At 36.5% G+C, this 24,989-nt stretch overlaps 1 pseudogene; it reads right to left on the bottom strand.

The window, feature by feature from the left end:
- Window positions 1–24,111, bottom strand: part of LOC135207036 (homeotic protein empty spiracles-like) — a 54,997-nt pseudogene extending 30,886 nt beyond the window's left edge.
- Window positions 24,112–24,989: the final 878 nt, after the last annotated feature.

The following is a 24,989-nucleotide window of genomic DNA, read 5'->3' on the forward strand; positions in this document are numbered from 1 at the left end:
GCTTTAGACCGCGACTTCTCAAATTGGCTGAAAGCGAAGAGATTTATATACCAAATTAGAAGGCACACTAATATAAGATCGGTCACATACAAACTGCCAGTCTTACACGAAGCATTTTTATCATTATTATTATAATACCACATTAATTGTGGTATTTGCATCTCGATTTAGCCCTCTGTGGTCTACGGATTTTCTGTTGTTCCTTCGATGGAAAAATAATAATAATAAATAATAATAAAATAATAATAAAATAATAATAATAATAATAATAATAATAATAATAATAATAATAAGAACCAGATATGTTCCAAGAACGATAGACGGAAATAACACTTTCCCATATGTAGGAAGTGCAATACGAAAAATGAAACCATAAACCACATAGCAAGCGAATCCCGCACTTGCACAGAACCAGTACAAAAGAGGCATGATTCAGTGGCAAAAGCCCTCCACTGGAGCCTGTGCAAGAAACATCAGCTACATTGCAGTAATAAGTGGTACGAGCACCAACCTGGGAGTGATAGAAAACGATCAGACAAAGATCCTCTGGGACTATGGTATCAGAACGGATAGGGTGATACGTGCAAATAAGACACACGTGACGTTGATTGACAAAAGTCAAGAAGAAAGTATCACTCATTGATGTCGCAATAGCCATGGGACACCAGAGTTGAAGAGAAAGAGAGGGAAAAATGGATAAGTATCAAGATCTGAAAATAGAAATAAGAAGGATATGGTCGCTATGCTAGATTAATATAGTATCAATCAATCAATCAAGAAGGATATGAATAGCTTATGGCAGTGGCCCCCATTGTACCTATAATCATAGGAGCACTAGGCAAGATCCCAAGATCCTGAAGGAATCTAGAAAAACTAGACGCTGAAGTAGCTCCAGGGACTCATGCAGAAGAGTGTGACCCTAGAAACGGCGCACATAGTAAGAAAGTGATGGACTCCTAAGGAGGTGCAGGATGCAACCTGGAACCCCACACTACATACCACCCAGTCGAATTGGAGGGCTGTGATATAGCAAAAAAAAATACACAGAAATGAATAATAATAATAATAATAATAATAATGAATAATAATAATAATAATAATAATAATAATAACATCAATAACGTAATTAATTTTAATATTATTCTTATTATTATTATTCTTATTCTTATTATTATTATTTATTATTATTATTTTATTACTTATTATTATCATCATCATATTTAATCATTTGTACAACAACAATAACAACAACAACAACAATGATTATATAATAATAATAACTAATAATAATAATAATAATAATAATAATAATAATAATAGTGATGGCGCCTCTCTGTATTTCCTCTTATATCGGAGGTTCTCTCTCTCCTTCTTGATGCTCATTATCGGCATCATAATTTCCTCCTTTGATTAGCATCATTTACCAGTTCTTGGACAGGTAATGGAATCAGATTCCCTGATATACTGAAATAACCCTAATTACAGGAGCATCGAGTTAACTGGCCATTGGTGAGAAAAGTATAGTTTGCTAAGAACGAAAACATTAAACAACCCGTACGAAAAATACAAATGCACCTTAAAACCAGGACACCTGATCACCTGTCAAAGAGATCGTAATGGGATGGTGCTAAATTACCATATGTACCTGGTGACCTACGAGTATAACCGGGTTATTACGACTCCCATGTCAATTATAATCATAAGAAGGGGGAACACGTTACAATTTATTGTCTCTGCTGAATTATAGTGTATAAGGGTAAGAAAATTATGATTAACTGGTAGACTTTAAAAAACGAGGGAATTCTCAGGGTTAAAGTTAAAAGAAGGTAATCTTACAGGAAATATCGCTGTAAGTCTAGGCTAGCAGTAAAAGGGTAAATCTTACGACTGACACATTTATTTATAAGGCGATTGACATGTCAATGATGCATACCATACTTACATTTAAGTTATGTAAAGGCTAACTGTACACCAAAATACATTATTTAATGTAAACGGAAACCATCGAGACTGGCATGGTTTCTCTTGCATCGGTGAGAGCTGAGTTTTTATCAACGTAAGTGACGACAGACCCTGCTCTATAAGAACAAAACACGGAAAAACGCAAAGAATTTCGCATCCTGACCGCGCGTGCTATGAACGGACAGACAGAACGCGTTGATTCTCGAGTTCGTGACTCCCACACTAGTACAGTAAGAGTAAAAACTGATGCGCAGAAGTGACGGGATGTTGGGACCCGGTGCGTGTGTGTGTGTGTGTGTATGGGAGCCGAAGGGGGTAAGGTTTTATCCGTGTGTTTGTTTGTTTGTATGGTGATTTTACGTTGCACGGAACCAGTGGTTATTCAGCAACGGGACCAACGGCTTTACGTGACTCCCAAACCACGTCGATAGTGAACTTCTATCACCAGAAATACACATCTCTGACCCCTCAGTTGAATGCCCGAGTATCGAACTCGCGGCCACCGAGGTGGCAGGCTCAGATCATACCGATCACGCCACTGAAGCGGTCAGTAAGGGTTTATCTGTATACTTGCGTTTGGTATTCAGTTGATGTTACTGCTGTTACTATCATTATCATTGTTATTTCAATGAGTCACATGTCTAGACTCAGAGAATCCAGACAGCAAGTGTCATTGAGGTGCGAGATCTTTTTTAACAAATAGGGTAGCCAGCTTCAAGCGAATGTACGATAAAATACTTTGATAATACAAATCTGTAACATAAAAGTGCAAGGACTTCAAAACAATTGTTATCTAGTTTGATAAAGGCTGATAGGAAGCCCTTTTGTAATGGGTTTCAGCAAAGTAAATATATCATAAAAGGATGGCGTCTCTTACCTCCGTAGGTTAAAGATTCTTGATTTGTGTAGCGAAGACAGAACAGAACAGACATGAAGTGTTAATAGTTCGCTTGAAATCTAAAGCAGAACAATGTTTAATTAAAACCAAAGAGAGGAGGTTATACAGGGGAAACGTAAGCATACAATACTCGCTAGTTCGCATTTCTGCCGGTAGGTTTTTGTAAAGGCCGATGGACATGGCATTTTAATACTCTTATCAATTCCAGACCAGAAAGCGTTAGAGTTGCGGAGGAAGGGAAGAGGTGGTCTACCAATAAATCGTATAAAAAGAAGATAAAAGACATTTCCAGCATTATATTCTTATATTTGAAGTTCTAAGAGTTTTAAAGCTTTTTTTAAATAACATATTTGTGTATGTAGATGATAACTTGATGGATAAAATCACAGGAAAAATGCAAGCGTCTACCTAGCGGTTTCCACGATGCACACACACACACACACACACACACACACACAAAAGCTACATCGTCATATTTTTTTTTTGTGCATTACCAACGAACAGTATCGAACGCATTCTTGCACTTGCTTTGTCACTGCAAGCAGTGTCCTTTCCGTAAGAATATAACTTACAATGAAAAATCATTCTTAGCCATGTTGAATGACCACGATATGAAAAAGCAGCGAAGCAAATTCATGTTTAATATGAATTTTATAATGTATAATGAAAAATCATTCTTAATGACGCTGAATGACCACTCAATGAAAAGAAACAATGAAGCGAATTAGTCTGTAATATGGAGTTCACAGCACGATTTTTCACGTCCCTCATATTTTCCTAGAAATTCAGTACTGCAATTTTTTTCGTCCATTGCATTTAATGTGACACGCCGCTAGTTATTATGGTAATTACGTCTTAGGAAGCAGACCCTCTCTCAAGCATACTTTATTAAAAGTAATGGCTACTTCAGCAGCTTTACACTTGCATAGATTCTTCTCTATTTTCGGAAAATAGAGAAGAATCTCTACAAATGTAACGCTCCTGAAGTAGCCATTACTTTTAATAAAGATAATTATGATCATTATTATCTATAATAAAACTTATTCCTCTAGTTATTATGATAATTATTATCATTATATTCCATAATAAAACTTATTCATCTAGTTATTATGATAATTATTATCATTATCATCTATAATAAAACTTATTCCTCTTGCACGTTACTATGCTCGGCGGAGAAGGGCCAGACCTCTAACCAGACCTCTATATATATGATCGTCTATACCAGCCATTCCCAACCGTGAGAATTCATGTTTTATTTAATTATTTTTTACTATGTTGTTTTTCTTAATTAGTTAAACATGCCGTGAGAAATCGTAGGCCTATAACTTTTTTCCCTAACATATTTTTGTCTTCAGTTTTACTAAGGTAGTATTACATATGCATACTTTTATATATATGTGTGTATATATATATATATATATATATATATATATTATATATATATATATCTATATAGATATATATAATATATAGTAAGTAAGCATTTGTAAATAACTTACCTTTAGTAAAACTGAGGAAAACAATTTTGGACTTTGAGGAACCCGCCAGACAATTTTTTCTCATGGCCTAAAATGAACCCCTAATATATATATATATATATATATATATAATATATATATATATATATATATATATATATATATATATATATATATTGGGGTTCCTTGGGATGATAAAAATTGTCTCGAGGGTGTTCCTCAAAGTGCCAAAGGTTGGGAACCACACTGGTCTATATACTCTAGAGCTCTGGGCGTCTCTCCCAGGAGTCATCATTGATATTTCATACTTTACAGCAAACACAATTTCCGGAAGAATGTGTCTCCCATTAGCAGGGGCCACACGTAGCAATTACACCTACTTTGTCACTTCTGGTGGGGGAGCATTTGCTTGGTTGATGACCTCCGTAATTGGCCTCGACGAGCGTATTTCGGCGACTGGCTGAGATTAGGTGGGTCTGAAGGATGACTTTGTGCGGCTTGATTCGTGACAAATGAGCCCCGAGTGTCTTTATATTTGACTGAGAGAGAGAGAGAGAGAACGTGTTTGAGTAAAGAAATTCTGAGAGAGAGAGAGAGAGAGAGAGAGAGAGAGAGAGAGAGAGAGAGAGAGAGAAGAAATTCTGAGAGAATGCGTATACGAGAGATAAAGCGTCTACGACTGGAAAAGAGAGAGAGAGAGAGAGAGAGAGAGAGAGAGAGAGATCGAGCGAGAGGGGGTGGGGGGGGGGGAAGTTATGGCGATTACTACGTACAATGTCAACAGAAATACAATTCATCGCTGAACCCAAATATTACCTGACGTAGAATCACATTTTATACGCTGGTTTCAACGTTGCATATTAATTTTCATCTTATCAACTGGTAAAAACTCAACGATCCCCATCGTCATCTCCTTCGTGAAGGTTGCTGCTGACGCAGGTGTTCGAATAGCAAGGTCCCTAATACCTCTTTATGAATATTAAGGCCGAACAACTCGAGATAGCGACAGAACGCTCCCGAAATGCAAGTTAACTGTACGGGAAATGAGCTGATATAAAAACATTTCATTCTTTTCAGTAGTACAAACTCAATTGCTCGTTGGTCCTTAATTATACTCGACTGAATTTCACAGAAAATCATGACAGCATCCTCTGATAAAATTCCGAAACGTATCAACCTACTTCATAACGAGGACAAATGTTATTTATCGGTAAAATTGTGCGTAATAGTACAGAGGGGAATGAGACAAAAAAAAAAAACAATATTTTTCTATTTTAACTTCATATCTCGATGGCGCTGACTTTGAATATGCTTTATCGATACCTAAGAAAACAATATATTAGTGGGACCGATGTCATATGAAGCAAACCTTCGTACTCGTGTGGGATTATCGATTGCAAAATTCAGGAAGAGTGAAATATGGGTAGGAATTTTCAGATACTTATACTTCTCATTCACGCAAGCGAAATATGAGTAGGAATTTTCAGATACTTATACTTAAGCTTCTAATTTCCGCAAAGACATATGCCTTAGATTTTCTGTTCTTCGCAGAGTCATTTATCAGGTCACCTGGCTTGGTCTGATTTACAAGGAAAGGGCTTTCGATTATCAGAGACTGAATGACTGATATTATATCGTGAACTGACGTCTAAACTAACATTAATCATCAATTCCCAAAATAAGCCGTTAGCTCATCATAGCGAAAAGCAACATCAGTGACTGATTCAGACCTGATGAGAAGGAGGAACATTATTTGGTTTAATATCTGAGACTTCTTGAAGATAGCATGTAAATGTTAGTCTGTTACCTTTTCTCTAATCTTTTCGCAAGTGACTTTGAAATGCCCTCATTATCAGATTGTTTGGAAAAATGACGAAGTTCACAAAATCGCCAGAAAAAGTAGTGTTGATTTAGAAGTAAAACGGAAGGCATAATTTGTTGTTCATTGTAGACGCTTGCTATGATTTACCTAAATTAAGAGTTTTGAAACTGCATTCATAAATTTTCTCTCTCTCTCTCTCTCTCTCTCTCTCTCTCTCTCTCTCTCTCTCTCTCTCTCTCTCTCTCTCGTTTGTTGTAATGATTATTTTCAAGTAAGGTTTCGAAACTGGATGTCCCAATTTACCGGCAACTTGCAATTTATTGTAATTATTCTTTTAATGACATATCTGGACCATTTTGATGCAGATAGGCTAATCCCAAGGTCTCTCGATGAAGGAACTAACCTTCGTATACTTACCACGGAGTGAAAAATTGATTCAAAATACGTAGATCGAATGTTTTATGCTTGAATGATGTGAATAGTAAAATCATATGTTATAAGAAAAATTCTTGACAGATATAGAGATAATCTGAATATATCTTTTTAGTGCTTAGGACAAGGGTGTCAAACTCATGGCCCGCGAGATGGTTTTAAGTGGCCCGCGAGTTGCCAAGGGATTTTTCGACTCGAGCTACTATAACTGTTAGAACCAAGGAAAATTTAAGTTACTAAACTGCTAAAACGAGACATGAGTTTTACCTTTCATTCATATGACAATAATTTATAATTTATTTCATATTATAATTGCTGGCAATAAGGCTTTTTTTATTGCAAACCTTAATAAATAAGAAATAAGTAATTACCAAATCTTTGATGGCCCTGGAGACCGTAACCAAGTGCATAATTGGCCCTCGAAAGGATTTGAGTTTGACACTCCTGGCTTAGGACAATGGGACGAGTAACCCAATGGCCTTTTCTGCGCATGCGCGAAGCAATATTATAAGGGAACGAACTTATTCTTAGTCTCGAAGGATGCGATGGTATTTTTTCAATTCATGTGCATAACTAGCACGTAACATTCATATCCACAAAATGTACGAACAGTATGTTTGAATAATTAGCTTCATGCCTAAAAGAGAGAGAGAGAGAGAGAGAGAGAGAGAGAGAGAGAGAGAGAGAGAGAGAGAGATTAAAAATCACTGGAAATTTTGATTGCTAATCATTCCCTCATCGTATCTGGGAATTTCGATAAATGAGAACTGATGAGGGAGAGGAGACAATCACGTGAATAGTTTGGTCAGGGTTAAAGCCTGATCTGATCAGAGGCAAATGCGATTAAGTTAGCTAAAGTGCTCGGCGATTACCTGCCACTTATTTTCTTAATACTAATCCTACTACTTTACATCCTAACTTCGATACCCATAACAGCGACTCTGGTGATGACGAAAATGCGAATCGTGGTCAGATGTGAACAGCTAAAGCGAAGAAGTCGGATTTTCATGGAGAAAAATGAAATTCATAAAAATTTGACAAAAAAGAAAAAAAAAATTCAAAGGAACTTAGTCATACGTTTAATTTTCCAGTGAATGCTTTTAGAACTCGTCGAGGCAACGAAGTATCGCGGGAATTGAATTCCAAAAAGCCGCGAACGCATAAATCAAAAGAAAGTACTGCAGAAGCTGAATTTGCAAAAGCCATGAGCGCGCAAACGCAACAAACTGAATGCGGACAGGAAACATTTAAACTCACAAATAATCAAATTCGGCCGAGACAAAGCAAATATTGAATTAAGTAAGACCGCGAACACATAAATCATATCAGAAAAAGCAGAATTTGAATTCTTTAAAAACCACAAGGCTTCAATAAGACGGCAGTAAATTAAATGTTATGATAATAAGTCTTCCTATGAAAACCGCAGAGAAGGAATATTTTAAAAACCGCGAAGCCTCAAGAGAAGGTAGTCAATTAAAGGCTGCGAGAATAATTCTTCAAGTAATATGCATCGTCCATCATTGCAAAAAAGTGAAAGGAAGTTCCGATGATGATTTTCCTGTTGCAGTTTCGATAGCGCATAATTCAAGACGTCATTTATCATTACATTTTCTCCATATCAATAAACGGTCATACATGATTACGCGGTCGGTTTTGTTCTTGATAACAGAATTTTGTTGCTCTTTCTTGCTCTTTCAGAATCCGTTTACAATACGTTCAGCTGGATATCACAGCATAGGAAATAATCTTCGGTTTAAAATTAATAAAAAAAATAATTCGTGGAGATATCAGGCCTGGCGTGTGGATAGAAGCTGATCACTGTCATTAGATGTTGTTTGAGATTAAGCTGGTCTTATGCCAGCACGGGCTCTTGCTCATACAGCAGCAGCCCGTAGGGTTTCATTCGACTTAAATAATTATTCCAGGAAAAATGGTCGACCTATCACATAATCTCCCTCGTTGGACGAGTGGGTTACGTGCTCGCCTACCGATTCGGTAGTCCAGAGTTCGATTCTCGGCTCTGCCAACGCGGAATTAGACTAGTGTAATTCTGGTGATTAGAAATTCATTTCTCGATATAATGTGGTTCGGATCCCACAGAAAGTGTAGGTCCCGTTGCTAAGTAACCAATTGGTTCCTAGCTACGTTAAAAAAATATCTAATCATTCGGGTCAGCCCTAGGAGAGCTGATACTCAGCTCAGTGGTCTGGTTCAACTGAGATATACTTTTTTTTAACTCTCTTAAGCAATTTAGCGGGAAACTGTAGTACACAACAGACGCTACTTTCGCATTACGGACAAAACATGTCAACATTAAAATTTTCTACGTCAGAACTGCCTCATCTCAGAATAATTATTGGATAATCACCCCCAGACCTACAGTAATTGTAACTTGAAATAAATTTGTCAATTTCTCTTTGAGCAGCTAAGTAATTAGTCGACATTTAAACTTTCTAGACAAAACGTTACTTCATCCCAGAGCAGTGAATGGAGTCTCCCATACGATGATGAACTCGCCGCTTCTTTTACATATTTCGTCGATTTGCTCTCGTCCTAAATCACACGAAAAAGCTGCGAAATCACATGGGTGCAAAACCATTGTGGGATTCTAAGTGTAATCCTGGACCCAGCCCCCCACCCCCCACCCCCCCGGGCCCCCTATCCCCCCAACCTCAGGGGCGCTTTGCGTCGACAGCCGTTTGCGAAAATTCCACCTAGTACACAGAACTCGAACAAGAAAAAAAGGGAAGGGGAAAAAAGAAGAAGAAGAAAAAAAAAGACCTCTATTTAAACGGAGATTACACCAACCCAAGTGTCAAAATGGTCCAGGGTTAAATTGCTTAAACAAACACAAAGTAGAGGCACAAACAAACTAATGTATGCATTTCGTCTCATCGGCAACCGGTAATTAGGCCTCGTTAGCGGAAGATGTAAACACACAAACTTCCTTCCCCTCCCTCCCTACACCCTGCCTTTCCCTCCCTTCTGAACCCCCTCCCTTATCCCACCATTCCAGTTCATCTCTCTCTCTTAGTCTTTCCATCCTCATTTTCCGAGCTCATTGTTTGCAACATTAGAAGGTGTCGGGGGAGTTCCCACCCACTCGGGGGCCATTAGTTATGTATTGGGCTGTTTAAGCGACGTCTTCCTGTAGTAGTTTTGTTCTCCTCCAACCATCAGCTTCTCATTGTCTTATTCATTTGTTGGGAGAAACGATGGGAAAAGGAATCCGCAGATAAACAAATACATTAGATGGACGCAAAGAAGTGAAAGCAGAGACGAAGCGAATCGTTAAGTGTAAGAAAATAACAGTGCAAAGAAATTCATGGAGAAACGTAAATTTAGAGCGCAACAAAACGTTGTGGTAGACTTCAGCGATAATGATGGAACCCGAACTCATCCTAATTATTTTGAGATGCTTTTTCTTTAGAAGTGAATGATCCTCTTCTATAGACCTATAGAGATATTGATGCCGTATTTTACTGTTTATCATTCATTAGAATCAAAACTCTAAACCATTGACATTTCTTACACTTCAGGAGCAACATAAGTTGCACTTACACAGTCCGTCTTAAAATAAATGGCTGCATAAGTATATAGGAGAGAGATGATATCAATCCATTTTCAAAAATGCATAATCGATATTAATGGGATAAAAATAATCAAGCCTTACTGAGCAATGGCTTACTGTTAAAGTGCACAGACTTTACAGTGTCGATTTTTATTGACAGAAAATCAATCGCTGAAAGGAACAGACAATCATTTTGTTTAATCGTAGGACGAGGGAAATTGATTGATTGATTTCACCTATCTATCAACTTGGTCCTCGACAGCTTTGATCATTAACTCCGAAAAAAATTGACAATATCTGATTAGATACTTAAGTGCTCTAAAGATCCTGATAAAGATGGCCTCACTTATTAACGTTTACACATTACAATAATCTATATCTTTATATATACATATATATATATATATATATATATATATATATATTATTATATATATATATATATCGAATCGGTAGAAAACGTCTTAGAATTTTATTCACTGTATTACGATTACCGATACCGATATCTTAAGCGTCATGAAGATTAGATGCGCTTGGCGTACAGATTATCTTGTATATCTTGATTTTTTGTTTTTTTAAGTTATACATTTTTTATTATCAACTCTTCACTCTCGTTTTGTATGTTTTTGTTTATCAGTTGGTAGGATCTATTGTTAGCTTCACACTTTTATAGATTTCTGTTTTATTTTAATATCTCAAAAGTGATAATAGCTCGATTCCAATATTAGCTTCACACTTTAATGGTTTTCTGGTTTATTTTAATCTCTCAAGAATGATAATAACTAGAATATATTATTAGCTTCACACCTTTATAGTTTTCTGTTTTATTTTAGTATCACAAAAATGATAATAGCTAGAGAATCCATTATTTACTCCACACCTTTGTAGTTTTCTATTTTATTTTAATATCTCAAAAATGATAATAACTAGCATCCATTATTAGCTTCACACCATTCTAGTTTTCTGTTTTATTTTAATCTCTCAAAAATGATAATAACATAATCGTTGCGATCATCAACGATGATTGATGCTCTCATAAATCTTACTTTCGAAGTAGAAACACGGGATCACTGTTATCAATGTTGGAACAGTTGACTCGACATCAATAGCATGACGTTTGACGCCCTAAAGGAAACGATAGGTCTTTCACAAAAATGTTTGTGACAGCAACCTACAGACAAGTGGACTCTTATCTCGCCGGTAAATGAAAGAAAAGATTTCCCCAGATCAGTTTACTGGTTTTGCCTTAGTTATCAAATGAGATACAGTTGGATTTCGATCACAAAAACTTTTAAAGTTCAGGGCATTGCGACACTAGCAGGCGATGATAATAATATAATAATAATAATAATAATAATAATATAATAATAAATAATAATAATAATAATAATAATAATAATAATAGTGAGAAAAATGATGGACTCCTAAGGAGGCAGGATGCAACCTGGAACCCCACACTATGAAAACCTTCCAGTCGAATAGGATGGCTGTGATAGAAAAGAAAAATAATAACAATAATAATAATAATAATTTGTGTAATAAAAATCCACAATTGTTTAGTAAACTATATTACTATGTAAAATGCAACATCAGAGGATTTCCCAGGTGTTGGAAAGCCTTTGCTTTGGTAGTTTACATAGCAATCAGTTGGCTATATATTGTTGATTTTTAGTACATAAACTGTTTTCGACTAGATTGTGAATTCATTAATAATAATAATAATAATAATATAAATAATAATAATAATAATAATAAATCCACAGATATGTAAATGTACATATATATGTACATTTACATAACTGGATTTGTTTCTCCATTTGAAGACTCGTGCTGCTATGAGGATTTTTTTAATAATAATAATAATAATAATAATAATAATAATAATAATAATAATAATAATAATAATAATAATAATAATAATAATAATAATAATAATAATAATAATAATAATAATAATAATAAAATCTACAAACCCATCGTCATCATTATGATCAATTCTGTTAATTTTGAAGGAAAAAACTGCATTCTTCTTTAATAATATTAATAATAATAATCTTATTAGTAATAATTAATATATAATCTACAAACCTATCATCATCATTATGATAAATTCTGATAATTTTGAAGAAGAAAAAATCCTTACTTGTGCTTTACCTTCTTCTTCTGATAATGATGCCTCACTTAATTCTCTACTTCCTGAATGTATTCATGTATGAAAGATAAAGTAATGTATATGAGTCCATATTACGACAGACAGTTGAAGCTGCCAGGTATAACAGGTCATTGATATGTGTATGAGACTACGTTTGCGTGCATGTGTGTGTGTGTGTGTGTGTGTGTTGCGTGTGAGAGATAAAGGCAAAGAGAGAGCCCGAAACTAACAAGAAGAAGATGCAATAGATAATTTTTTGAAGTGTGTATATATGTATACGTGTAAGTTTTAGACAAACAAGAGAGGGAAAGAGAGTCAGGATATTTAACCGAACTGATTTATTGAATCATTTTCTTCAATTTGTGAGTGTGTGTTTGTGTGTGTTTGTGTGTATGTGTGTGTGTGTGTGTGTGTGTGTGTGAGAGAGAGAGAGAGAGAGAGAGAGAGAGAGAGAGAGAGAGATCATGCACAATGGATCTGAAAAACTGATTTATTGAATAATTTTTATTGCATGTGTGTGTATGTGGATGTGTGTGGTGTGTGTGTGTGTGTGTGAGAGAGAGAGAGAGAGAGAGAGAGAGAGAGATCATACACAATGGAGCTGAATAGTAGAAGGTACAATACAATAACTGCGAGCGAGTGACCTGTTAAAAAGGTCCATTTGAAAACACACAAAAGCCTTCTTCAAGACCAGAGATTGCAAACAATAGCCCAGTTATGTAAAAGCGCAAATAGTTGTCATTAGCATTGTTTTGAAGCCTTAATAAATAGTCCGACCTAGGGTCTAAATCAAGCTGACAACAATGGGTGCAATTATTTCTAAAAAAAGAAGGAAGAGGTTGCTCTGAAACCTCTCCTTTCAGAGTGATATGCCTTTTAACGAAGGAGACAGTCTTACCGTCTTTAACCTGCTCTCTCTCTCTCCTCTCTCTCTCTCTCTCTCTCTCTCTCTCGTTGTAGAAAACTCTTAATCCTCTACTCCATCTGAAACTCTAAGATACCGAACGAAACTCCTGAATAAAAATGATGATTGATTCTGGAACTCTAAGATACCGAAAGAACTTCCTGAATGAAAATAATAAAGTTAGACCTAAGTTCATCAGCATTTGCCAATGATCTTTTAAGAAGAATAGTAACAATAGTACAGGATACATACAGGTCCTCCCTGTGTTACTTTCAGGGCTTCTTCGTCAGAAGGAACTTTTTTATGCGAACGACGGAGCGAACATAAAAACTAAAGAATTCCGTATTGCTTAAAGTTACACAACTTGTTTTGCATTTATTCGGTCGTGGTAACGAAGCTTTGTTACATTATAAAACCTCCGAGTATATTCTTAGATTGATGTTTCTGTTCTCCCAAAATTTATCATTCAAGAATCATTGAAAACCTCCATTTTTTTATTGGTAATAATAGAAATCTAAATAAATTTGAGAGTAGAAATATGATGTTGCAAATTCAAAGGCAATATTTGATTCAAAATCGTTTCCTCTGATCGCTGTGTGCAGTCGACGTGACTGGTAATAAGAAATTGCATATTGCAATGATTGAAAACGATGCCGATTTTCGACGCGTAACAAACCTGTACAATAACTGTTGCTTTAGCAATCACTACTCGCAAAGCTAATAAAAACTATACTGTTACTACTGCACTAAACACTACTGCATATTTACTAATACTGCCACTTAAACTGTCAATCTTTTCCAAAATGTCTTCAAAAAATGTCAAAACTATACAAATGAATATAGAAGCGAAATCTCAGCGAAAACAGATTACCATCGCAGTTAGCTCTTATTTAACATACTGTACAGACAAAAAGTAATCATTTCTGATGAAAAATAGATATAATTAGACCTTGCCGACAACGTGTAATACAGAAGTATTTGTTCCGCTTTGGGTTAACGAATGACTGAATTCTTTGTCGCCTGAATATAGCCGAGTGATGAATCGCTAATTACGCTGAAATAAGAATAAGCTGATATTTTCCCGTTTCACTTTTTTTTTTCTTTTTTAGCAGATTTCCTCCTTGATTTTTTTCCCTCCAAGATTTGTACAGTAACTTCTGTATCACGAAAATGAATAAATTCCTTACGATACCTGGCATCGGCCGCATGTTAATAAATTATTAATAAATAACTTACACATGCAAGGAAAAAAAATCATTTAATACTGCCAGGATAATGTCACTACATTACATTTATGTTTGATATGAACACCTGCTCTTTAACCAGGTCACAAAAAAATAATAATAATAATAAATCAAGCTTAAAAACAAACCGTAAAGTCAGAACTTTTCTCATACGCGACTTTTAACCTCAAATGATTTATTGAAAAGTTTGATCTATTTTGTATATTTCTATAACGCTAAATGACTTAAAGAGTTGTAACACTTTTGCACAATTAATAGGATATACAAGCAACTATAAATCTCGCGGGCAGCTCTGACACTTATCTGCTTGCTTTTATTAAAACTGAAATAAAAAATGGAAGATAAGTAAAAAATAAATAAGTAGATAAATAGAATAGTCACCCTTTGAGTGGGTGAGGAAGATATTGGTTTGTTCCGTTGAGATATGACAGATTTATCGTCTTAACAAAAGGAGATCGTAAGAATGAGAGAGAGAGAGAGAGAGAGAGAGAGAGAGAGAGAGAGAGAGAGAGAATGCCGAATATCTAATGAATAGTTACCTCGCCGAGGCCTTCCCGTTCTGATTATATACATTTCGACGAAGTAAGGAACACACATTTTTTAGCATCCCTCATAGCTGCGACCCACAAATGTAGACTAACCACTAAGTACATAACTGACTGTTTAAAGCGAATTCAGCCTAGTTGATTTTACGGAACGCGCCTATAGTGTCTCACTTCGTCCGGTTTGAGAAATTACGTAGGACCCTGAGTTAGTGAACTGAGAGAGAGAGAGAGAGAGAGAGAGAGAGAGAGAGAGAGAGAGAATTGAAAATTTAAGAACTTGATTACAGTGCCTCTAAATCCTACAGGTTGCAGGTAAGTTCTTTACACCCATTACAGCTTTTTATTCTAATATATACATCTGTAAGTTCTTGGCGGTGAGGAGAATTCTTCTATATCATTATGCAAATAGGAATGTTTAACTGTCTTTAATAAGCAAAATTCGATCCATTTTACTACCACTCATCACTCGATATCGCAGAAAAAAAAGTACAAGAACTGCCTTGCATGATTAATGAAAAAATGTCAGACATTTTGGAAAATCAACCTTGTAATTGCTGTTCCTATCACAACTTCAGGAAAAATATGGCCCGGCTACTTTTGGGTGAAGCCTGACTTACGTACGAACCTTTTTAATTCCTAGATGTATATTGACTATCACGGCCACTGAATGAGTAAAGGGGAATTAAATAAATTTGTAATCTTGTGGTCAGCAAGTTCTTTCATTTATTAATCCATTCATTTTTTCTAATCAATCCAAAATAAACGGCTCTTGTTATTTACGTCAGATCCAATTGATCGCGACCCTAAATATCAATTTGCTATTTGGCAAGGATCGACGAATCCTTCATATTATGTACTTGATTCTAAGGCCATAAAAGTACGCAGGTTTCAGTAAAGTCTTAAAAGACCTAAAGTCTTACTTCTACTCGTAAATGTGTATGTAAGTATTCCCCCACAATAATGGCATAGGGTTAGTTTTATATATTAATTACGTCATGAAACACTTCATTCTACATTCATGTTAGTTAATACGGTTACGATAGCTGCCTGTGAAGCCATTGTGACTGTCTATTCTAAGCAAACAGTGAATACCGATATCGTGCATCTGCTTTTGATACTGAAGGGAAACTTATTTTCCCTTTTGATATTAAGGTGATGGTGACATTAATTCTTTAAAATGTCCCAGAAAACAAATGTATGAGAATGACTTTAATACCGACATCGTGCATCTGCTTTTGGTACTGAAGGGAAACTTATTTTCCCCTTTAATAAGGTGATGGTAACATTAATTTTTTAAATGTTCAAAAAATGAATGCATGAGAATGACGTTAAATTACAGACCGAAACCCATGATTAGTATGAGAGCAAGAGTCAAGCAAAACGTAGGCTGAACGCAGCTCAAAGAGGGTGAAAATAACGTAATAATAGAAATAAAGGAGAAAATAATTGACTAGTTACTCTCTCAACAATCACCGGAATGATGAATTTAATTAGCGCTGCCGATAAAAACCTCGGGACAACTTCACCTGTGCGAGCACAGGAAGTGTCGCATAATTCATCCCCCCCCCCCCCCCCCCTCCCCCCCGACTCTTTTTAAGTGGCGGTTCCACAATCTCGGTCGCCGCAACAATCAGGTACCGCGGGCGGTTCCTATCCTCACCTCTGTGGCCTCTTCTACGGCCAGGGGCTTCAAATGCTGTATATAGAGGTTTTCCAGCTTTGAATATTTTCGTTATGTATTTTTATAAGTTGTTTATTTTCATTTGATAATTAATACCGTTGGTTCGGGTGTTAACTGTTAAATCATCCTTCCATTTCAATCACTCGTGAATTTCTTCTTCCAATACGAGACATGTTCCACTTTTGTTCCCTATTTTTATTTTATCTATAAAATCCATATTCTGTTTATTTTCGTTTAATAGCTGTTATGTCTCTCTTCCGATTAGTTACTTACATGGAAATTTACGTTGCTCCAACTTTGAATGCCTCCGTTACTCCACTGCTGAAAGTGTTTCGTACGTTATGAGTATATCTTTTATTTCGTCATTTTATATTCTATTGTAATATTCTATCCACCTTCATTCGGTAGTTACCGCAAGTGCGGTATCGTGTGCTTATACCCAATCTGCAAACGACTCTTTCTTTGCTCGCTACAAAAATAAAACCAAAATTCGCAAAAAGTTTAGAGAATTCCGGTCTCCTATAACGCATGTGTGTTTTCCAAAACGAAACTAGGACGAAATGTCCCGAAAATAATTTTATTTACTAAATGAAATTCGCAAAAAAAGTTAGAGAAATCCAATCTCCTATGAAGTACGGGTGTTATGCACTAGACAAAATTTTCCGAAAATATATCTTTACTAAAAGAAAATCGCAAAAAAGGTTAGAGAAATCCAGTACCCTATAAAATGCGTGTGTTTTCCACAACAAACTAGGACGAAATGTCTCGGAAATGTATTTTATTCACAATATAATCCTGGAACTAATGGTTTTACTCTAGGTTATCCACAACGAAACTAGGACGAAATGTCCTGAAAATATATTCTATTTACAATAAACTCATGGAACTATTAAATGGTTTTACTCAGGATCTATACATACTCTAGACGTCAGCCCAGTATTTTTTAAAGAACTGTCGGGTACTGCGGTAATATCTTCGATCAAAAAGCATAATTATTCAGATCGCCTTCTCCAAGGAAGCTGTACGGACGTCTAGCTCTACAAGCTGATATTGAGCTCATTTGGTTTTCGTTCACCTCCGGGATCCTTCGCTTCCTGAGATCCTACAGGCCTGTGGTTCCCCCCAATAACACAAGCGGGGTAATATAATCAAACACGTCCTTTATATATATCTCAGTACCACTATAACATGGTTAACGTTAATTAAGTGCAGTTGTCAGCACCGCTACTTTGGAAACGGAAACACCCATATACTTTATTTATATATATATATATATATATATATATATATATATATATCTATATATATATATATATATATATATATCTATATATACTATAATATATTTATTTGATATATATATATATATATAGATATATATATATATATATATACTATATATATATATATATATATATTATATCATATAGTATATATATATATATATATATATATATATATATATATATATATATATATATATATATATATATATATATATACATATATAATTTACGTTTGTGTGTGACTGTAAGTGATCGTTGCTCTGCATATAATGTTCCCACACTTAATTGATTGTCTTTCAAAGATAATTGGTTTTTAATCTTCTTGGAAATTTACTGAAAGGGTAAAAAGAAATATATTTTGTAAAACTATCAACAATTGATACGAACTATCTCATATTATAGTCATCTTATAGCAAAATATATAACATAACATGTATAAAACTTAACAATGTGATTTTTTAAATTCATCTCACAGGTACAATGTAAAAGTTTGTTACGTGTACAGGATTATTTTGAAGGCAATATATAACTAGAATGCTAGCACAGATAGTAATAAAATTCATTGAAGGTAATCACCACTTGGTAATGCTCAGCAAAGCCTGTTGATGATTTTGTTCAAATTAAAGCTTTATATGCAAAAGCCTTATAATGTTTTCATTGGAATTTCTAGATATCTGTTCAGTAGCCCTTACCCAAAAGTATTGTTAAGAGTTAACTGTTACTGTTGAGTATATGAATAATAATAACAATAATAATAATAATGATAATAATAATAATAATAATAATAATAATAATAATAATAATAATAATAATAATAATAATAATAATAATAATAATAATAATAATATGCTGGAAGAAGACCTTCATTAATACAGGTTTTTATTGTAAATAATTGCCGTGTTTATTTTGTATAGAAGTTTCTCGATTCTTCTTATTACTAACTTTTGTTCCGTAATCAAATTGGCTATTAAAACGAATACCACATTTTTTACATGAATCCTCCATTTGGCGTTTTATTGGCCAATTTGAGTACAGAAGAAAAGTCAGTAATAAGAAGAATAGAGAAATTTCTACAGAAAATAAGCGCGGCTAAAATAGCCATTATTTTTGATAATAATAATAATAATAATAATAATAATAATAATAATAATAATAATAATAATAATAATAATAATAATGATAGTGTAATTTCTAAGGGCTGTTACAAATAGCTGCATTACAGTGGTTGCTAAGAATGTTGACAAAACTTAAAAGAATTTTAGCATCTATTTATGATGTCTTGATTACACGAGTTATAAGTCCCAAAATTTGTACCACAATGAGGATGAGCCTGGGAATTGTTAGGACTTTATGATGCGATAGTACTTAGTGGTAATCGAAAAAGGAGACATATAGATAAAATTTGCCATTTTGTGAAAATGTTGTTGTTTTGGTTTTAGCCAGCCTTTAGCCGGAACGGGCTCTTGCTCCCAGATCCCGGGGCTTTATAATACAAAAGGAGAAAAATAGTGATGCTAGCGTCATCATATGTCACCATTTCTATCAAAACATAAATGCAACGCTGAAAATAAAAAAAAAAAGTAATAACAAATGACTGATAAATTTCCAACTTTAAATTCCTCTTCGCGGTCGCTCAAAAAAGAAAAAAACTTTTATCAGAATAAAAATCTTTTATTTAATGAGATGCCAAGTTAAAGTTCGTGGCGTTTATGCAGGCGATGAATAATTCTCAAAAAATCTTTGCTAACAAATAAATTGAAATCGATATCAAACTAAGCATTTGTCAGCTGTGGTGTCTTTTTGATATTATTTGATTTATTAGTTTATCTTTATTGTTTCTGAAATAGTTTTCAAACATGGCTTTCTTCTTCTTTGAAAAGTTCTGCTAATGATAATAAATGAGGAAAAGTGATGAGTTTAAGAAGGATTAGAAATAAAAACAGGCCAAGCATCAGGAAAAGGTCATAACGAATAATATGGTGATTACCACAGGTGTGGTAGAAGGAATTATAATAAAAGATGATAAAATATCAATACACCAATAAAACTGATGGTACGTGTTATGATAACAGGGCCAACAGTGGCATATATATATATATATATAACATCTCGGTTAACGTTATATCCCTTGTATCTTTATTTTATTTTTCAGAATCGACAGCTGTTTTACAGCTGTCGATTCTGAAAAATAAAATAAAGATACAAGGGAATTTTTGCAAAGTGATAATAATAATAATAATAATAATAATAATAATAATAATAATAATAATAATAATAATAATAATAATAATATGTTATATAATAATATATATATATTATATAATATATATATTGTATATAATATATATATATATTTATATATATATATATATACATATATATATGCTTAAAAAATCACAGTAGATGCACGTGACTTCATTAAATAAGCGAATACCACAGGAAAATGATAGGCAGAAATCCAAGTGCTTTTGTCTTTACTAAGACCATGTATTAGTAAAGACGAAAGCGCTTGGATTTCTGCCTATCATTTTCCTGTGGTATTCACATATTATTATTATTATATTTTTATTATTATTGTATATTTTTGGGGGAGGTGGGAGGGGGGGGGGCCGTTGTCTATCACATTCATCCTAATCGACTGTGTGGTTTTTATGGTGTGGGGCAACGAGTTGAATCCTGCCTCCTAGGAGTCCATCACTTTTCCCACTATGGTCGCTGTTTCCGGGGACACACACTCTTCTGCGTGATTCCTGGAGCTACTTCGGCATCTAGTTTTTCCAGGTTTCTCTTCAGGGATCTTGGGATCGTGCCTATAGTGCCACTATGATTATGGGTACAATTTCCACTGGCATATCCCATATCCTTATTTCTGCTTTCAGGTCTTGATACATTATTATTATTACTTATTATTATTATTATTATTATTATTATTATATTATTCATTATTATTATTATTAATTATTATTATTATTTTATTATTATTATTCTAGTTTTAATAATTCTATATATACATTCATGAAATAAAATTGTTCTCTAGGATAGTGATTTAAAAAAAAATGCAGTTTCAAGTAAACATAAAAAAATGGTGTTTTCTTGCGGTTTCTCATAGGTTTTAGTATTAACCAAACGAAAATTGAATATAATAACAATGAACTCCCTTTCATACATCTGCCAAACAACATTTACCAGCATTTGCCAGCACGGGAAGTTATGCTCTTCAACTACCACGAAAATATGTTAAATTTGGCGTCATGAATTGATAGATGGGTGGGCCACGTCTGAACATTTCGCAACATTGGGGACAAGGTCAGCTCCAAGGATTACAATTATATTAATAATGATGATGATGATGATGATGATAGTGATGATCTTCCAACGAGCGAAAAAGGCATTACCAGGAGCGAGAAATAACGCGACAATAAGAGAATATAACACAACAATAACATCTGTGTTTCTTGGGCTCCGAGCCACGCCAGCTCTCTTCGATTACCGAGATAAATTTCCATCAGTAAAGTGTAATTTCGGTGATCAATGGTAAAACACAGTCATACCCCGTGATGTACAATCCATAACTCAGATTACACAATATTTTTTTTTCTCTGTCTCGTTTGATGTGTCATTATCGCCTTCGTGAGGGAAATCGTTCGTCCCTCAGGGGATGATGGTGAGGCACAGGTGCTCTTCTCTAACGTTTCATCGACCCTAACACCTTTCATCTATTCCGCCAGGTGAATTAACGCTATTTCTCATTCATCGGTAAGGAAAACCGCCATTACTACTCAAATGTATAAAAGAGAAATGTGTACTTCGTGGACGTTTCGTGAATTTAGATCAGAAGGGCTAGTCCTAGTCACTGCCATTATGTATAAATGAGAGATGTGTCTTCGTGGACGTTTCGTGAACTTAGACCAGAAGGTGCTAGTCCTAGTAACTACCATTATGCATAAATGAGAGATGTATACCTTATACGTGCACGTTTCACGAACTTAGACCAGAAGGTGCTAGTGCTAGTATGGCGCAATCTGAAATGAAGTTTGATGCTGATCTTTATATGCAGGGATTATATCAGCAATGGTAAGAGCCTATTTAAATAATTCTTTTGCCAAATGCAGTTTGATGCTGATCATCATATATGCAAGGGTTATCAGCGCTGGCAAGAACCTATTTAATTCAATCTTCTGTAGATAAAAAAAAAAAAAAACTGAATTTCGTCAGAGCCTGGAATATTTGTTATCAGCGTTGGCAAGAGCCTATTTAAATCAATCTTCTGTAGATAAAAGAAAAAAAAAACAATTTTGTCAGAGAGCCTGGAATATTTGAATCACTTCAAAACTGTCATGATCACAGAGCATTGAGCATAACGCCAGAGAAAGGCATCAACCAAAAAGGGAAATCACCAGATCAGATCATCTGCTTCACACACACACACACTCATGCCGGGTAATCGTTCACAATCACGTATTTGATAAGGGTCTTGGGTTCCATTAACACCCCTCGGGCTCTTTTAGCCTCCAGGGGGAATGCAGAGCCGGGGGGGAGGAGGTTGGAGAGGAGGAAGAACAGGAGGACGGAGGGAGGGAAGGGAGGGGGGGGCAAGGGCAAATTGGGGTTTGGGTGGGGAGGTTCACCACCCAGGTTCACCACCGAAGGGGTGAGGTGTTAAAGGAAGGGTTGCTCGAACAATGAGACTTATTGTCCACCGTCTCGGTGGTACAGGGTAATGGAGGAAAGAAGGGCGGGTAAAAGGTGAGGTTTATTATGCCGGATTTCGTTGCGTCGAGGTGGTATTGCTGGTTAATAGTATTTCGTTACATGGGAATGATGTTTCGTACGAGGGGGGGTCTTTGCGAAGAACCCACCCCCCTTCAAATCTTTCGTATATTAAGACGGTTATGGGGTCGAACTCTCAAGCCTGATGGCATTTTTTTATTCATTGCATGAACCCATTTTCAATAGGCAACCCAATTTCCAAGCCTAGAGGTGAGACGTTTCCAGAAGGGCTCATTCATAGTGACGAGGATTCACAGCAACACACAATAAGAACGCGACGTTACTCACTTGGCAATCCGTGTGGGAAGACTCTTCCGTGTCGCGAGAGCAGCCACGGGTACAGAGGGTATTCCCGTGGAAGGTGCCCTCCGATGCCGGGCACGCTGGCCCCCATCATGAGAGGATTGAGTTGGGGCGGGAACGCCGCGGGCAGGCCCTGCAGCTGCGGCGACAGCGCGGCCAGGTTGAGGTGAGGCGGCAGAAGGGCGTGAGGAAACCCGGTGGGCAACTTGGCCGCCGCCAGCAGCGAGGGCGGGAGGCTGACCTCCTGCGAGGGCCTCTGCGTCGCTCCGTTGATCGGCTGCGGCCTCTGGATGGGCTGTAGCGGCTTGTTGCCGCCGTTAGCGTCTTCGAGGAGCGCCCTCATGGCCAGGGGCGCCCTCAGGTCGCTGAAGGCGGGAGGGCCCGGCGACACGGGCGAGGGCGGCATGGAGATCGGAGGGGAAACGCCTCTGTCACTGCAGGTGTCGGCCAGCGGCGGCGACCCTCTCCTGCTGCCCTCAGAGTCCACCTTCCCGCCCACCAGCGACTCGATGGAGAAGCCGAGTTTCGGCTTCATGAGGGGGGCGCAGGGCATCATTCAGCCGACGCCCATGTGAAAACCGTCGGAAAAGAGCGGACTCGATGCTCAGGAAGTCGAGGTGCGCCTAGCTAAAGAGGGAAACACGTGGGGAGAGAGAGAGAGAGAGAGAGAGAGAGCGGGCGCGCGCCACACCACACCACACCGCGCGCACACACATACACATATACACAGTACACAGCACGTAACGCGAACCCTCCGACACCGGGCCCAGGGTAACCCACACTCTCCCTGATGAGTCCCCGCACAGCTACCGCAACGACTTCACCCTTCTGTGTGTCGCTGCACGCCCCATCCCGCCCATGGCACGGCGCCCCGCCCACAGCATCTGGCGGGCAACCAATCGCCGCCGGATGCGTCCCCGAGTGGGAGGAGATTCGGGTTGGGTGGCGCTGCTGCTCTGCTACGTTTATCCCACGCGCATACAGACAGACAGACATACACACACACACACATACAGACATACACCACACAGACAGAGCCACCACCACCACACCTTCGCTGCCTCCCTTTTGTATGTTTTATGATTTTCTAATACTATAACTGTTTATCTTGAGTGAGGCCAAAAACTACAGCGAGAGAGAGAGAGAGAGAGAGAAACCAATCCGAGCGCCTGGCATCTGCGCGACACATCACCAGAGAACGCAGCTTCCAGAATCAGCATCACTAGTACTACACTCGCCTCGAAACACGCATGCCGAGATGAGGTCTTTTCTCCCTCGGCCAGCATCCCTCACACTGTGTCATGTCTTCTTCTTCTTACAGGGATTCATTCAAAAAGTTTTTTTTTTTTTCGATTATCCCCCACTTCATTCGTGTGTGTGTGTGTGTGTGTGTGTGTGTGTTTTTCCTTTAGGAAAAGCGGAAATACATTGCACCGAAGATTTGAAGCTTTTCTGCTGGTCATCGACATCTGTCGATCGAATTTAGCGCAGGACGAGACTGAAATATCGAGCTACGAGGCTTAGAATAACGAAAAAGGCCCGTTTTGGGATAAACTGTTCATGCTGAGTTAGTACATGAAATCAAGATAAAATGCTTTAAAATTATATTTTCCTATATATGCCAGTAACCGGCAGTTTCTCCCATACCCCAATAATATGTATATAAACTGTTTATGATGAGTTTGTACACCAAATCAAGATAAAATGCTTTATAATTATATTTTATAAGTATACCTGTAACCTGGAATTTCTCACATACCCCAATAATATGTTTATAAAATGTTTATGATGAGTTAGTATACCAAATCAAGATGAAATGTTTTATAGTTATATTTTCCATATATACAAGTAACCGACAGTTTCTCACATAACCCAATATGTATATATATTTTTTATTCAATGGTAACAATTCGCATCAATTAACAAATTTCTAACCAA

This window comes from Macrobrachium nipponense, chromosome 31 (genome assembly GCF_015104395.2).
Source record: "Macrobrachium nipponense isolate FS-2020 chromosome 31, ASM1510439v2, whole genome shotgun sequence".
Taxonomy (NCBI): domain Eukaryota; kingdom Metazoa; phylum Arthropoda; class Malacostraca; order Decapoda; family Palaemonidae; genus Macrobrachium; species Macrobrachium nipponense.